The sequence below is a fragment of the Mus musculus genome, chromosome 3 (assembly GCF_000001635.26).
Source record: "Mus musculus strain C57BL/6J chromosome 3, GRCm38.p6 C57BL/6J".
NCBI classification, from domain to species: Eukaryota; Metazoa; Chordata; class Mammalia; order Rodentia; family Muridae; genus Mus; species Mus musculus.
In genome coordinates, this window is record NC_000069.6 from 131,889,095 (window position 1) to 131,907,417 (window position 18,323).

The following is an 18,323-nucleotide window of genomic DNA, read 5'->3' on the forward strand; positions in this document are numbered from 1 at the left end:
TGTGAACTACACCACTGGAGAAAACTCCTTTCTCCCTCACGGCCATCAACAGGCAGTAGTTTCTCAGGTAGGAGTAGGGTCTCATGAACCCTTTCCTTCTCCATGTTCAAGTGTTGATTGGCTTGATCTTCTGCAGGTCATGTGCTGGCTACCACACCTATGCATGCAATGGCCCTTTAATGTCCAGGAGACATTGTTTCATAGCCATCCTTCCTGACCTCTGGTTCCTAGAGTCGTTCTTCTCATCTTCTGCAATGTTTCCTGAACCTTAAGAGTTGAGGAGGTATGGTATAGATATCCCGTGTAGGATTTAGCATTCCATAGTCATTCATCCTGAGCACTTTGACTGATTCTGAGTCTCTGTGTGAGCCACCGACAGCTACATTAAGAAGTTTCTCTGGTAAAGGTGAGAGTGGTAGTGGTTTATGGGTATTTAAGCTGGTACTCAGGATGCTGTAAGTTGCAGGATGAGAAAAGGCATCAGCCATCTTACAGCTGGGAAACTTGTGAGCTGCAATAATAACCATGAGCAGCAATGACTTTTTTTTTTGTAGTGTTGGCATGAATAAGGAGGTGACCAAAAGTTTTCTTAATGGATTTGATGCTCTCTGCACAGAAGGATGTTCATACATCATACTGTCATCCTTGGTTGAGAACCCATGGCTGGGGAGTCCACAGCTATTCTTTTGCTAAAGAGGCACTGAATCAAACTGTTTTTGACATTAAGGTTTATCTATAGGAACAAAGACAGTCAGGTAAGTGATTTCTGTTTGCTAAAGTGGCATTGTTGCCTAGCATGTCTCTGTGACATTCTGTGTGAGAAAGTTTGTGATTTACTGCTGAGCAGAGAAAGGCAGAGCTCTGAGGAGCTAGTGTCACAGATGTTGCAGGGAACCACACCCCCAGGGAGCACTGGACTGCTAACTTAGGTGGAAGAGCGAGGGAAAAACAAAAGGATACCTCTAAGCTGTTCTTGGATTGAAGGGAGAAGCCCCTATACACACGTAGTGTTTGTACCAGCCTAAGTTATTTGGAATTCTTTCAGACAGATTAAAAATCATAAAGGGTTCTGCAACAGGCAGCCGTGTGTCCACCATTAGTTAGACAAAGGAAGTGTTACAAACCTGGTTGGCTCTAGGCTAAGGGCTCAAGGACTATGGGAGTTTGAATGACAAACGTCATAGTCATGTACATGTATTTTAACATTTGATCCCCAGTGTGTGGTACTGTTTGGGAATGTTATGGAACTTTTAAGAAGAAGAAAAGAAGAAGAAGGAGAAGGAGAAGGAGAAGGAGAAGGAGAAGGAGAAGGAGAAGGAGAAGGAGAAGGAGAAGGAGAAGAAGAAGAAGAAGAAGAAGAAGAAGAAGAAGAAGAAGAAGAAGAAGAAGAAGAAGAAAAGAAGAAGAAGAAGAAGAAGAAGAAGAAGAAGAAGAAGAAGAAGAAGAAGAAGAAGAAGAAGAAGAAGAAGAAGAAGAAGAAGAAGAAGAAGAAGAAAAGTACATCACTGGGCACAGGTTTTGAGAGTTGATAGCTTTATTCTCTGCCTCCCCTTTCTCCCCTCTCCCCTCTCCCCTCTCTCCCCTCTCGACCCCTCCTCTCCTCCCGACCTTCCTTCCTTCATGTACATAAAATATGATCACCAGCTTACTGCTCCTGCCAGCAGGCCATGTCTTCCCAACGGTTAATGGGTTCTATCGCTCTAGAATCATAAGCTAAAATAAACCCTTTCTTCCTTAAAAAACAAACAAACAAAACAAAGAAACAAAAAACCACACCTGGTTGGTATTCCTCACGTGTCTTTTCCTCTCAGTGATCTCCTCCTGAGAGAGGAAGACACTCTTCAGAATCTGCTGTTCTCCTGCCACGCATTATTCGTCTTCTTGGATTTTGCACACATACCTTTCTGTTAGCACTATTCTGTCATTTCGTGGGCTTTATGTTTATAGGACGGATGTCACAGCGTAAATATTTTTCAAAAGTAGTTTTATTTCTCCTCTCATTATGGCATTTATTTTATGCCCTTTGCATGTTGCATATTAGTTTTAATTGTTAAATAATTTTCATGTAGTGATGTACTCTTTTATATTATATTATGTGATTATCACTTCTAGTAGTAAATGACTGATTTACATTTACTTAAATATTTATAAACCGTACACAAGATGCTGGACTCACAGTGCTTTAACATGAAGATCTCTTTTTCAAATAATTCATAGTGAAGTGGGAGTTATCTCTTCATTAAATCCCTTTATTTTATTTTATTTTATTTTATTTTAATTTTTGTGGAAGACATTGTCTTACTCTGTTGCCAGGACAAACAGCCTAAAACTGACTATGTAGTTCAGACTGGCCTACAAAACATGGCAATATTGTGGCTTTAGACTCTTAAATGCTGGGATTACAGGCATGAGCCAACACATCAGGCTTTATTTCTGAACACACACACATATGTGTGTCTGTGCGTATGTGTGTGTATGCATGCCTGTATATACAGTTCTCCTTATGTTAGATAATCTAAAATAAGTGAATGAATTTCCAGGTTCCTTAAATTTTGGATTAACCACAAAAGGTAAATCAAGAGGAGATCAACAACTTAAACAAACCCTTAATAATTCAAGGCAACTGAAATTGTAATAAAAAGTTTCTGACAGAAAAGAATCTCAGGCCCAGATGAGTTCACACGAGAGCTCTTTAAGACTTTCAAAGATGATCTTAAATGATTAACAAACCCGAACAAAAGGAACTCTTCCAAATGGCTAGTATTGGTCTGTTACAAAGACACAGGATGTTTCAAAGACACAACCACCACCACCACCACAACAACAACAACAGGAAGAAAAGAAAAACAAAAAGAAAACCACACACTGAGCATTAAGGTGACATACTCGCTCCCTACCCTTGGGGGGGGGGGAGGGGCAGAGGTAGGCACATCTCTGATCATAATGACGCAATGAATTCTCAAAAGAGAAAGCTGTATGTGTGGAAGCGAGGCAATGGGAAGTTCAGAGACTGAGCAAGCTTAGTGGCCCCTTCTCCGCGTTTTCACAATACTTTGAGAAATTGACTCTTAAGCACTGAATTGCATCATGCATTGCTGGGATTACTTATCTATCTGTCTATGTCATAAGACTGCGAGGTCCTTGGTGGCAGGTCATGGATGCTACTCATCAGCTTCTTGCTACTTCCTGACATGGTATTGGGTTCCTGGTCCCCTATGAGGAAATCTGTGTTGGACGAATTTAGAAAGTGAAGAAGAAAATCATGTATACTTCCACTAAACAGAGGCACCTCTCCTTTTGGTGTATTTCAGCAGAATGGTGGTGATTTGGAAATGGAGTTGCCTACTGATCTAGCATTGTGGGAATACACCTGTATGTAACTATAACAATGGCCTCTTGCTGTTATCACTCGGTCCACAATACCCCAGGGGCATTGCATTTCTGCTGGCCTGTTTTCTTTAGTACCCTGATGTGCTCTAGACCATGATCCTGAGAATAAATTGTCCATCTACTCTAACCTGAATTCCGGGCAGGAGTGCACCAGGACATTCTTTCCTGAGTGGAGAGAGAATTCATTGGCAAGCTCACATGAAAATATTCCATTTCTCAAATGATCCCACCTGCAAATAAGACCCATGATTATTATTTATTATTTGTTGAACACAAGCTCTGTACTTAGTGCTATTTAAAAAAAATACAGAGAATAATACAAGCACAACATAAACCACTGGGGACTATACGGTCCATGCTAGGGCTTAACAATCCACACCAGACACAGCATGCAATACATCTATGACAAGATTAAAACAGTGATTGCAATTCTGAAGCAACAGCTCTCAGAGATATTTTTTTGACTCTAAAAACTTACACAAGGTATTTTGACTGAATATATTTTTTTTAATCAAAATGAGCAATTTTCAGGAGGACCAGTTAAAGAGAAAAGGGACGGTGATGTGACAGATAGGGTTCCAGAGTGAGGTCGAGCATTTACCAATGTGACACTAGTGAGCCACCAATTGATTTGGGCAAGGGAAGGATGCCTGCGTGCACAGATTTGATGCCAGCGTTGTGGCTGTTCCTCCGTGTCTGTGAGATTCGCTGTGACAATGGAGTCATCTTAAGTTCCTCTGTTTATGTGATGACCTGCACTGAGCTAACAAGCATAAACGAATAGGTAAGCTAACCCTGAGGAGAGTTCCTGGAATGTTTGCCAAACTTTAGTGTATGTTACTTAACCGAAAGGCAATGACAGAATGCACAAGAGCTTCCTGACAAAGAGCAGAAGATTGGATTAGGCACGCAGAAAGCTAATGGTTTTTCTCTAAAACAACAGGGCATTGGAAAGCATTTGCTAGAGAAATCAGGCTTAAGGAGGCTTAGGGAGATGCGTGCGCATCTGAAATTGTTTCCGAATACGTATCTGGGGGAAGGGAATTCGAGGTTTTGTAGGTTGGAAGCAGAGGCTGCCGTGAAGTTACCTGAAAACCTCTCTGGAGCCCACAGCGTTTCTGTCAGCTCATCAGATGTCACCTGTCTCTCTTTCTATACACAGGGGGGCTCACCACTGCAGAGTGCCATCCTTGTATCGTGCTTTAAGGTCTGGCCTTTTCTCTCTGACACATTTAATGATAAGGATTTTGTGTCCCAGATTGTAATATTCAACATCAATTACTGCTTGCTCTTAGCACATCAGAAATTCTTGTGCTTGCTCATCCCTCAGTCCAAGGTGCCTGTCTAGGTTGGGGAGCTTTGACTTGGTCTGATGAGAATGGTTCAATATCTTAAACTTACCTCCTGGGACCAATGCGAGCTTCAGGTCTGATTATTGGTCTCTTCTTTCTGACACTGAATTAATGCAGCCACAGCTGCTTTGCTTCCTGAGAGAAAGAAAAGGATACAAGAGGAGGCCTTGGGTAGGACGAATTCATAGTGCTTATCATACAGTCTGGGACATGTATAAAACGTGTTCCCTTTGTCCTGAGCTTGCTTCTTGTTACTGGATTCTCTATCTTCCATCTCAGGAAATTCTTTCTTTCCTGGAAAATTGGTTGCCCAGCTGAATTTTCAAGTGCAACATCTTCACGATGATCTTTTCCCTCTGAATTATCTGTTTTCTCTTCATCTTATTTTTTAAAATTCTTACTCTATGGGTGTGTACAGGTGTGAGTGAGTTAGTGAATGTGTATGTGTGTGTGTGTGTGCTCGTGCACACACACATGTCTACATTCATGTGTGTACACGTAAATGACAAAGGTCAGCTTTAGGTGTCATTTCTCAGGAGCTACCCACCGTTTTGAAACAAAGTTTCTCACTGAGACCGGGAGTTCACTGAATTAGCTAGATTAGCTGGCCAAGGAGCCTTGGGGGTGAGAGCTGGTTCTTTTATCTACTCCGCAGTCCTCTGATCACAAGGATGTGCAGAAATGCCCTGCTTTTCATGTAGATGTGGGTGGTTGAACTCCTGTCCTGCTTGCGTGGCAAACACATGATCAACTGAGTTATCTCCAGCTCACTTCCTCTTTGCCTTTGGTTTTAGAGAAAGAGTTCCTTTGCCTCTTTAAAAGCTCTTCATCTGTGTCACAAAAGCTCCCTCTCCGTTCCAGGCAGTCTCACTTTTCATAATTATCATACTTCTCTTTTTAATGTCTCCAAAATTTTTTCTCTGCCATAGAACTGAGCTCCTTGAGAGCAACAGACAAATGAGCAGGCCATGTGTGGTTTTAGGTGTACGCAACTGCTGGAACGGACCAGGTTGCATAGTCCCTGTGAAGTTCTTGAATGATGCTATCAATTGAAGATGGCCAGGTCAAGGAGGAAAGGGAGATGACAGAAGGTTGGGGAGGGCAAGAACAGGCTGGAAAACACAGGGACAAGCTGGTCTCTAGGAGCAGAGCCCAGAACTGCTGTGTTTTCCCTTGCCTCTTGGTAGCATGGGATCCTGTAGGAGTCAGGCTCCTTCATAGCAGAGTTCAATATATTCTTGGTACATAAGTTAGAAAAGCTGAGTGAGAACCTAGGAGAATAGAAAAGTTACAGGCCTGTCTTCTGCCTCATGTCATCTGATAAATGACACTTGTTAGCTAGAAAACAGCTGCTGCTTCACTCTTGTCCCCCACAAATTTCCCAAGAGCTGTCCTCATAATCTACCCTAACTAAACATGCACAGTGAAGTGTATTCTGGGAAATGTAGTTTCCCAGTAACATTGACACTTTACAGACTCACCATCATCCACCCTTTGTCAGCTTGCATCAACAAATACTTCTGCAAATCATATTTTAAACTCAGTGTCAGGAAGATAATTCGTTGATGCTTCTGCCTCACAGACAGCTGTGACTGGTATGGTTTTTCTTACAGCATCTGCGCTCTCAGACCTGCTGCATGGGCCACACAGGAGAGCTGAGGATGCTTGTGGTAAGAATGGAATCCTGAATCTTTCCAGTTTTTCATGGCACTACTTTCTAGAATGGGGTATTTTGCTCCTGGTCTTGTATTTCATCAAACATGGGGAGATCTACTCTGTGGACTTTCTCCCCTTTGCTGCTCTTGCTCTAGAGGCCTGATTGCCAAAACCGGTGACCAAATATGCACTGAGGAAGTGACCAAGGGGCTGAAGGATTTGTTGATGTTCCATTAGCTGCCAGCTGTAGCTCTTGCTAGTGGAATTCAGAGGCTATTCTGGATGCAAAGGAATTGGTGTCAGTTCAGAGCCAGGATCTAACAAACCCCTGGAACCAATTATTTCTCCCTTCCCAAGGCAAGGGTCACACTGGAAACAGCTGACCATGGGGAAAGGCTGTGAGGGTGCTTAGCAGTGTACATTTTGGGCGCTAGAGTCAAAATTTATGTATTTATATATTGATTGTATATCTTGCTACTTTAATAAAAGTGATTAGCAGTTCTAAATATTTCTGGTGAAATCATTAAGATCTTTTAAAGATAGAATTAAGCTCTCTACAAATAGGGATAATTTGACTTCTTCCTTTCTTAGTTGCATATCTTTTATGTTTTTCTTTTTCTTTATTGTGCTAAAATTTCAAGCATTATATTGTTTGGAATGAAGACAGTGGCCATCCTTGCTCTGTTCTTGATTGGGAGCTGTTTTAATTTTTCCCATTTAGAAAAATGCTGGCTAGGTATATGGTGTGTGTGTGTGTGTGTGTGTGTGTGTGTGTGTGTGTGTGTGTGTGTGTGTGAGAGACAGAGAGAGAGAGAGAGAGAGAGACAGAGAGAGAGAGACAGAGAGAGAGAGAGAGAGACAGAGAGAGAGACAGACAGAGACAGAGACAGACAGAGACAGAGACAGAGACAGACAGAGAGACAAAGAGATAGACACAGAGATACAGAGACAGGGACAGAGACAGACAGAGAGAGATGGAGAGAGAGAGAGATGGAGAGAGAGAGATGGAGAGAGAGAGAGATGGAGAGAGAGAGAGATGGAGAGAGAGAGAGAACCTTTATCATGTTGAAGTATGTTTCTTTTGTTCTTCTTTCTTTATTATGAAATTATCATGACCTTGATCTTTGATTGAAGTGATCAGGTTGATTTCTGTCCTTTAGTCCATTTGTGATATATATATATATATATATATATATATATATATATATATATATAATTTGTGTATGTTGAGCCTTCCTTGAATTCCTGGAATGAAATTAACCTAGTAATCCCATATAAAGTTCTTAATGTGTTGTTAAATTTGCTTTGCAAGTATTTTGTTGAGAATTTTTGTACCCATATCCATCAGGGAAGTTGTCTAGAATGTTTGTGGTTGTTTGACTTTATTTAATTTTGAGACTATGATAGTAAGTGCTTGGGTAGTAGAATAAGTTTGGTAGACTTCTTTCCATTCCTATTTCATAGAATAATTTGAGAAACATTCGTGTTAACTCATCACAGACACTCTCTACATCAACCTTAACTACAGAAGAGAAGGAAAAATGGTCAGTGGTATATTATTGTCAGTGAATTAAAGGAGACAGAAAAGGCAGAAAGAGAGAGGTGAGTCTGACCTTTGGGCAGGGCTATATTTATTCAGGGAAACACGGTGGTGATTGGGCTATCTTATATTTTGCCGATGTGGATCATTATGTCCCGTGCCATGTGGAATGATGAGCTAATGTCCACACTATGCAGATGGAGGAGGAGAATTCTCACAGGAAGAAGATGGCTGTAGCCTTTATAGTGGTGAAAATGACCCCTGTTGTCTTCAAGGGAAGCTGGGAAGTAGAATCTTTCAACAGGAAACTATCCATCGATCACAAGGGCATGAGAGAGGATGTTTCATAGAGGAATACATGACGAAGGAAGGGAAAGTAAGACAGAATCACACATGTCCAACTCAGAGATCAGTCAGCCTTGCATGAATAGATGAGAAGGCAAGGCTAACCAAGAACACAGCCAACATGGAAACAGCCAATGTTAATAAGCAAGCTCTGTTCCTTGTTACATTCATGCGCATTTACATGTGAGTTTTACAGGAGGCAATGGAAGTTCCCTCTAGTCTAAACATGCTTAACTTGCATATGTGTAACTGTTCATTCTAATCTGTCCAATGGTGATAGGGTTAGAGTTTATTATTATTATTATTATTATTATTATTATTATTATTATTATTATTATTATTAAAACCTTTAAACCTTTCTCAATAATAATCTTAAATGTAAATGTTCTTAAAACTGTAATAAAAAAGGACAGACTAGATTCTCTGATTAAAAGCAAGATCCAACTAAACTTCAGAAAAGGACATAAGAGAAAAAAGAATCTAGGCCAAATTTCAAAAAAAAAAAAAAAAAGGATGGAAGAGAGAGAGGTGGAATGTTGGAAAGAAGAAAAGAGGAAGATATTGAAAAGCACAATTAAGAAAATGCTTAAACAAAATCGTATAAACATAAGAGGAATGCAATCTATAAGCTGCTTTTTAAATGATATAAAAATAGGAGGGAAGAATACAGCTAAAGAGAAAATAAACAAGGACGAGAGAAAAATGCCAGCATTGAATAAACTCTTAATTCCAAAAATAACACACTGGAGCAGCCTTGGAGTTCTTTAACTCATAGCCTTATGGGTAAAAGAGGTGTGAACCAAACTTGGAGATACTGTTTTATCTTGTTTAAATGGGTGCTGAGCCCAGGGTGCTTAAGTGCTAATTGCTTACAGAGTTCAAATATCTACAGTTGCTTCCCTTCACTATATACCAGGACTCACTTCTGGAGTTTGCAGCCTGTGGACCAGGCATGTTGTCGTATCCTCTAGAACAGGCGGTTCATATGTCTTGAGGAAGAGGTAATGTTTAAAGCTGAATGTGCCAGGTTATGGGATATACAGGTAGAGAATAGAGATACATTGCCAGAGATTCATCTTGGTGCTTTTGGATTCTGCTCAGTATTGAAAACCCCACAGGTTGGAGTGGGTTCCAGGGAGTGTCCATTGTACTTAAACTTTTAGGTTCTTAGCCTTGCTTGTAGTGGCAAAACAGAAGTTACTGTGAAGCGTGACTTTGAGGCTATCTTCTCACTCACTGCTGTGTGTCTGTAGCATAGGCTATCTCACTCTGCTGATTGCCCAGCTCTTAGCCAAGGAGCACAGAGCCACTGTTTTCCCTTCACCACTGCAGCCTCCTGCCTTTTGAGCTTCTCACTGTGTGCAGCTAAGCCCTTCCCCACCCTGCCCCCATCCTATCTCATGAAGATGTCTCCCACTAGGACTTGTGGCAGGTTGACCCCAGGCTTTCTTATATTTATACCATTTTGTTTACACATTTTTTATTGTACTTTTTAATATCTTCTGCCTTTCTTTTTTTTTTTCAGAAAGCATGAATGAATGTTACTTTATTAAATTGAGTTGTTTTTCTATACCTGTTAAATACAATTAATATGATGAAATAATGTTTTGAAACCATGTGCCATTCAATATGTGCCTTGATATCTGGGGTTCAGAAATAGCTTGCTTGATAAACATTGTTGAATTATAAATAGATGTTCAAATTATAAGCATTTCTTCGCTATCTTTTTGAAGGCTTCTATTACATCTTGGTTTCTCAGACTATAGATCAAGGGGTTCAACATGGGAATAATTATGCCATAAAATACAGAAGCTGCCTTTTCTTGCTCTTGAGAGTCATTGGTATGAGGGTGTAGATACATGTAGGCGAGAGTCCCATAGAAAATGGTGACTGCAGTCAGGTGGGAAGCACATGTGGAGAAGGCCTTTTTCCTTCCTGCAGCAGAAGACATCCATCTATTCTTGTCAACAGTGGTTAGTAATGTCTTTTGGAATTGCAGGACAGCACCTCTGGGGTGGAGAGACTCAGAGCTGCATCAGGACCAGAGCTCCCAGGAAGCTTTTTGTAAAGCAGAGCAAGCTGGGCTGTTTTCAGATTCCCCAGTAAAACATCTCATTGCAATTTTCTAATAATCCTTGAAGCCTTTGGATTGATCCTTATCTTGGAGATTGTTTGTGACATACTTAAATGTCAAAGGAGTAGAAGCCAGTATATAGAAATGATTTCTAAAAGTGAATTTTAAGGAAAACATTCACAAGTGACTTCTTTCCAACATTCCACCTATCTTCTGTTCATGTCTCTTTATTTAATTTTTTAAAAAATTTGACCTAGATTCTTATTACCAAGTCTCAAGTACAATGGCTTTATAAAGAGCAGGTACCCTCTCCATGTAGTGACCAAGTACAGTCTTCTGAGACATGGGACATGACAAGATGGGATTCCTGCCCACTGCAGATGTGTGGCAGAGGAGCCTCTGCCACACCAGATTCCCCAGATAGACTGAAGTTTGTGAGAACTGTCGCTCATCCTGTGAGTCTTTGCTTGGATGAGACTCCGGATCTGCGTGTCCCATCTAGGAAGCTGTAGAGCAGTAGCCATATTGGTTGAGGCTTTGAGGCTTTGGCTCTACCTGCCCCTGTTAGGATGCTACAAAGCTGAAGCCATGTATGTAAGAGCACATTTTGCTGGGTAGCTCTTCTGTTTTTTAATATTTTCATTTATCCCATCACCTTGGTAAACTTCTGATGTTCTTCCTCTCTCTGGAATAGAGGCTGGTTTTTGTTATTCTCATCCTCTGTTATTACACAGAAAGGCAATGCTCAATTTGCCATCTTTGACTATTTGATGATGATGACAGCAATGGCCAAGACAATGACAATGATGACAAAGATGATGATGAAAGTTTCTTTGAGTCAAAAAAAAGATGAAATTTCTCTTACTTTTTAAGTAGGCCTTCCCATTTTTTATTATAGTAAAAACATAAAACATAAAACACAGCATCAGTTTTTTGGAGACATCTCCCTTTGTAACTCTGGTTGTCCTGGAACTTTCTATGTAGATCAGGCTGGCCTTAAGAAATCTTCCTACCTTTGTCTTCTGAGTGCTGGGATTAAAGGGACAGAATATAAGACAAGCATCATAATAAAACTTTAAATGTGCATTGTTGTTGACTATGGGTGCAGTACAAGGAAGATAACTATTGATCTTCCCAATTTTTTATGTTCAAGAATATTTATGTATTCAGGTTTATACACATAGATATATATTGCATATTTTATATGTTTATGTGTGCATCTATTTGTGTACATTTGACATATCTATCTAGAGATATGCCACTGCCTGCCTAGAGAGAACTAGAGTTGCTATTTGCCACTCTAGTCATCTATAATGCTGAATATATATGTGAAATAAAATGCTCTTTATCTTGCCACTTATTAACAAATTAACTAGAATCAAATGGGACCAAAAATGTATTTTAAATCTTTTCATGCTCAACATGTTTAAGGAAAACACTTCAGCTTCAAAGAAAGGAAGAAAAGCCCGGCACTTGGCAATAATTATATATTAGTTTTCCCTGTAGGAATCATTTATATTTAAATTTCATGTTGCATTTGAATTTTGTGTTTCTAAGTATCAAATGAATGCAGCTCAGAGTTTGGTTTTGCGAGTATTATGCATCTTCATGTTTGAAGACATGCGCTGTGGTTTGAGGAGTTTATGACACATGTCAACACGTCTCCTCATTCAACAGCGGTTTGTGATATTTTGCCATTGTTATGTAAATCATGTGGTTTTCTGGAGATGCAGGGCATTCGTGGTTCATCTTGATTGGTGGCTTGTGAGATCAGAACTGTTCCATTAATCCAAGTAAATGGATTCATGTGAACTTTTGCGTTTATTTTTTTTCTTCAGTTTGGCTTTCCTGACATAAGATGTAGAACAGTAATTAGTTGTTCCAGGATGTGCATTTTAGGATCATTGCCTCCACGGATGGAAGCCCTATGACATTTGGCTGAGGACCAGTTGTGCAACCTCTGTGGAATGCTCTCTGTCTTACATTGGGATGTGTAGGAAAGGGATCGTTGCATCTCAAAATGTAGATTTCCTACATTTCCTAGTCTTACCTCAAACCCCAGGCCAGATGAACTATGATAAAATAACCAACAGAGCATTAAGTCACATTGTCTAGTTTGGTATTCTGTTTTTGAAAAATATTAGACATGAACAGTATTTTGGTGAGGAAGTTCCTTTGGCACAGAATATGATAGGCGTGTTTCAGTAAGAACCCATTGCTTAGTCCTCAAATGGTTTTATTTATTTAACAGGAAATATTACTAAGGAGAAAAATATATGTAGCCCCAATGCACAAGCACAACTTTGTCTTTTATTTTGTTGATGGGGATTTTCTCTTGTGACTTATATCTTTACTCTTTGCAAAGTGATGTATTATCCAAATGTGACAGCAGTGTTTATACATTTAATTTTTCTCTCCATTCATCTCTACTCCTCTGTTCCATTCAATTCATTATTACTCTTCCACCCCGTACTCACTAGCTTCTTCTTCTTTTTTTTTTTTTTTTTTTTTTTTTTTTTTTTTTTTGTCTACTTGCTTCCTCTTGGTCAGTGTTTGTATCCTTTCACTCTATAATACAATAACATCTAATGCAATGAAAGTATTCTGCTTATAATTGCATGGACTTCATATGTGAAATGGCTCTACAGTCTGTTATTATGAAGTCTTTTAGCCTCTCTTCACAGTGCCTTTTCAGTGCATTTACCATTCCTTTTCATTTTCCTCTAAGGTCTTATTTACTAAGAAAGGCACCTTTTTGCCGAGATTTATCTGCAGCAGATGCGAAACAAACATTAAAAATACCTCGTTGATCATTACCTTCCATCTGCTTATTCTATCTTTCTTTGTTTCCATCAGCCCTGGTTGAATGGATCAGAGAAGGAAAATGCTTTCAGACTTTCTCTTTTGTGGCATATATGTTTTGCTAAAAGTGGCAAGAAAATGTCTATCTAGCCAACTGTTTGGATTATCCCTGAAATAACCTATCAAAAATATTTCTTGAGGGAAACATGCTCTAGTGCTGTAAAGACTGGGATGATGGAAACTGCATCCTCTACTAGTGGCAGGTCTAAGCTCTTAGCAGGTGTATTAGTCAGGGTTCTCTAGAGTCACAGAATTTATGGATAGTCTCTATATAGTAAAGGAATTTATTGATGACTTATAGTCTGCAGCCCAATTCCCAACAATGGTTCAGTCGTGGCTGTGAATGGAAGTCCAAGGATCTAGCAGTTACTCAATCTCACACGGCAAGCAGGTGAAGGAGCAAGAGCAAGACTCCCTTCTTCCAATGTCCTTATATTGTCTCTAGCAGAAGGTGTAGCCCAGATTAAAGGTGTGTTCCACCACACCTTTAATCCCAGATGACCTTGAACTTGGAGATTTAATCTTCTGGAATCCATAGCCACTATGCCTCAAGATCTCCATACCAAGATCCAGATCAGAAACTTCTATCTCCAAGCCTCCAGATAAGGGTCACTGGTGAGCCTTCCAATTCTGGATTGTAGTTCATTTCAAATATAGTCAGGTTGACAACCAGGAATAGCCACTACAGCAGGCAACGGCCATATCGAATTTACTTTGCATTCAATTCTGTCCCCTAAAGCAAAAGCGTGCATTGGAGGCAGCCTGGAAACTGAGCAAATGAGTAAATTCATGGACTATCAAACTATTGTTACTAAGTAACTAATAAATGAAGCTGGCCACATTGTATATATTTTTTAATCAAGAAAATGTTACCTGCCTCTATATAAGACGTATTCTCATAATCTAGTCAGTGAGAACTAAAATTTCCATGTGGCTGCTAACATTGTTCAATAAAGTAAAGTTGTTATTAGCTTAAGGCAGATATACAGGATGCTATATCATGGACATGGGGAAATGTCTTTACAAACCATGACAATCAGGTCTGCTTTTGGCAATGTAAGCAGTAAAACTGAAAAATATTTGAACGACAGCCAGAGAACAAGAGGTAGGGTGAACATCTTGGCTGGTATTTATTTTCCCTTGAAGTGGCTACTAATTACATACAATGAAGACCCTGGGACAGTGGGGAACAACTTTGAATTTAACTTAAAACTACCACATGACAAATGGTACCGCAGGCTAGTGCAATGAAAATTTATTTAGTTGTTTTCCAGAAAGCATTTATTTATACAGGGCATCTTCCAATCATGTAAGATTGTTTAGAATGGTTTTACAGAAATATACAGAGCTATTGTTCAATCAATGAAGTTTCTGCTTTCATTTTTTTATGAATTATTGATGACAGTCTCTAGAAATGTTAGCATTAGACTTTTCTAATTTTGAAATTGCCCAGAATTCAAACTTCTCTAATTTAGTAAATTGATGAAAGAAAAAAAATGCATATTTTCATCTCTAGTAGACTTCAATGAGAATTCTAAACTGGGTTCAATCTAGAATTTTAAAATGTGGAATGTAAATAAATTAATTAAATGTAAAAATAATTAATTAAAAAAGGTATCATTTTAAAAGCTATATTGTAGCTTTAAGTAAAATTGTTACAGGTAGCTCTTCAAAATAATATAGTAGTACTTGCTTGAATGACAGCATATCAGTGTGAAAGACTCCGAAAGGAGCCCCTCTCTCAGGCCTCAGGACAATAGCGGACACCCAAGAACTCACGACAGACCGAGCTTGTTGCAAACCACGTGAGGCTTTATTCGGGGAAAGCCAGAGCTCTGGGGACGACTCATATCCCACGCAGGGGTAAAGGAGTCGACCTCGAGGGGAAAGAGGTCCCAGTTTTTATAGGCCCTCAGGGGGGAAAGGAGAAGGGGGAGAGTAGGGTATTTCCAGATCTAAACAATGTCTATTCTCAAGAAATGGGTATGGGAGGGGTACAAGGAAAGAGTCTAATGAAGGTGCAGCAATGGGCACACACCTGGTCAGAACATTGGCAGACACACAGGTTCAAGGAGTGGCCAGAGCATTGTGCACCTCTATTTTTCTAAATCAGTGAAGCTAGTTCTGCTAACACTGACGTCTATCTTGCCAATTTCAGGGCTTCTGTGTCCTTTTACATTCTGCCAGGATCTTTCAAGTGGTCAATAGTAATTATTCCACTTTGTACACTCTTCCTCATGCTTTTAAGCCATTCTATTGCTAATGTTTTGAGGGAATACTGTGTATCAGCAGTTATGTATGGGGTGTCATAGAATGAGTGTCTTATCATGACTAATTTTCAAACAGGATACTAGACGGGCATGCACACGGTGCACATGTACTCTCGTTTCTCTCAGTACAACACATAAATTACATAATGGGAATAGGGACCTGGAGCTGGACAGAGGAAAACTATTGTAGACAATGAAGTTATATGAGACATGTTTTGTAATAACATAAGTGAGCAGTGATGGACTTCTGTTTCATTTGATGACATGCCTGGTGAACTCATGGTGTATTACTGACTGAATACACACATTATAGCCACATACTGTCGTGTGTAGCTCAGCTACTTATGTTTCAATTAGTAAAGAAAATTATAGGAAGGATTTTAGTGGGATTCAACATTGCCTGGGTAAGTAGAGTCTCTCTTGTCAGTCCTAAAGACAAATGTGAGCCAGGTGGTAGTTCAGGCCTATAATAACAGCTCTTGGAAGGCTGAGACAATGATAGTGAGACCTGGCTCAAAACCAAGAAAATGTGCTATGTTCAGTGTAGTCTTATTCAGGAAATTCGATTCAATTTCATATATAGTGACTGATAGATACCTTATTGTATTTACATATAAAAAGGTCTCTAGGTTACAAATCCAGACACATGCTGGTGGCTGTGATACTCCCAGAATTCATTCAGGGCTACATTTAACATGTATGTTTCTCTGTTGATACTTTGTATTTTCATAAACTATTTTGAAATAAGCAATTAGAGTGGGGAAAGGCTTTGGGATTAGTGACTTGGAGGAACAACTTAAAAATGTTTAGATATGGACTGCATATCATCATTGTTATATGTGTAGGTTTCTCAGAAAAAAATAGTCTATTGAAGAGGTTGGTGTTTGTGCCTAGATTTCATTGACACCAAAGCAACAATCTTATACAAGCCCTTTGGAAATGAATTATGGTTCACAAGTCAACTTAATATTGGCTAAACTTGTCCATATTGTTTTAATAAAAGCCTTTGTGAGAGCCTTTGAAAAAATCACTTTAGTTGTATAAATAGTTTGGTCAAAACTATACAGATAGTTTATCATTTTGATAAACAGTTTGTTTTTCATATGTTTTCATTTCAAACTGTTGTCCCATAAATTTAAACTAACTGCCAGTAAATAGGTTTGGATGCATAAAAGCTATTTTTTAACCAAACAGTACCTACCTATTCTGCTTAGCAATATGGTTGAAGTTTGTTTCTTCTTTCCAATAAGCTGCTATAGGGCGGGAAGGTCAAGGCATCCCTAGCGTCACGTTAACCACCTGCTCATGTAAACCTGCTACATTTGAAGCAGGATAGGAAATTGGGGTAGGGAGGAAGGCTTTCATCCTCTTACTTCTTCATGTAGTCACTCACCTTCCGGTTCCTCCATACTCTGACCCTGTACACGAAGCACAGAAACCCACAGGAATGGTCAATTGAACAAGACTGATGGGAGATGGTAGTGGGTGAGAAAAATCCCATCAGGTAGAGTTCTGACTTCTTGTCTCCTTATTGAATTATATTGCTAGGGACCCTCTCTACATCCCTGACGAAGAAAAACTGACAGAGGCCAATGGTCCTTCATTATCAAAACACCTGAGAATGTCTAATGCCGTGCTGTGTTGTGTTTTATTTTTAAAGAAAGAAGTCAAGGAGCCAGAAAGATGACTCAGCGGGGAACAGTACTCACGACAAAGACTGGGAACCTAAGGTTGAGCCCTAGGATTTGCATGGCAGGAGGAGAAAACTGGCTTCAACAAATTGTCTTCCATGTGCACACGCACACACACACACACACACACACACACACACACACACTAAATAAATAATAATATAATAAATAAAAGTCAAAACCCCAATATATTAAATTAGCTTGTAACAAAATCTCTAAAGCGATAAAAAGTACAAGGGATTTGTTGAGGATAGTTACTCTAAGTAACATATGATAATCTAAAGTACTCTGCTAAGCCTAAACCTGCTTCACATTCTATCAACTCTCAGTGCTCCATTCCCCAAAGGATAGCTTGGAGCCATTTTGGAAGCCAACATCTTAAGTTACAAAAACCAACTTGAAGACGGTTCCATTCATTTCTTAAACGTATGTCACGCACTGGAAGGAAAACAACCTCACATTTTTGGATTGTCTTCCAAAAATGAGACATAATGTTACTGATTCCAGTAAATTTGAGCTGAGTAGTGTAAGATATCCCTCCTTGGTTTTCTGTGTGTACTAAGGAAAAGGTTGTTTATAAGGATTGGGAAGTAATCATATTCAAGTTTTCCTGCATTTTTCATAATTGCATTTTGAAGGTTGGTGGCTGCCAGTGAATAAATAGTACTGGGAAGATACCAAATCTAAATATGAGCTGGTTGCTCCATGTGTTCAAATTCCTGCAAATAACAAAACAAAACAAAACAAAACACCAACATAGAGTAACATAATTTTTCATAGTTCCACTGTGGATTTAAAGGCAGACTTGTACATGAGCAAACTCAAGGTAGAGCAATACTCAATGCTTTGGGATTAGGAATTTAATCAAAATTTTATTGAACACACAGTTACAGAGTTCATTATTTTCTGACTCTGTTGTGGAGCTAAACAGGAAACACACAACTATGATGTTATGTTACAACCTGGCCACGGGAGAGGGGTGAGACTGAGATTAGGAGTGAAGCTGATTTTAAAGGTTATTCCTCACATTGACACGTCATCAACGTGTAGGAGCATTTGATGGAACTATAAGCAAGGTGCTGGAATGTAATCTTCAGGAGAGCAGAGTGTTCGATGCAAGGCTGTGTCCTAAACACACAGAAC

General features: G+C 39.4%; 1 long non-coding RNA gene and 1 pseudogene across 2 annotated transcripts in view; one reads left to right on the forward strand and one right to left on the reverse strand.

Moving 5' to 3' along the window:
- Nucleotides 1-4,003: 4,003 nt before the first annotated feature.
- The window catches only part of Gm29865, a 92,005-nt gene continuing 77,685 nt past the window's right edge, over nucleotides 4,004-18,323 (forward strand). Inside the window, exons 1-2 of one of the 2 annotated variants that reach the window (XR_376085.2) lie at nucleotides 4,040-4,174; nucleotides 6,356-6,412. This is a non-coding gene — a long non-coding RNA (predicted gene, 29865). Of the gene's footprint in view, nucleotides 4,175-6,355; nucleotides 6,413-18,323 lie in introns of both variants that reach the window. The other variant, XR_376086.3, reaches the window with a different exon arrangement.
- On the reverse strand, nucleotides 9,989-10,364 carry Olfr375-ps1 (olfactory receptor 375, pseudogene 1; annotated as a pseudogene).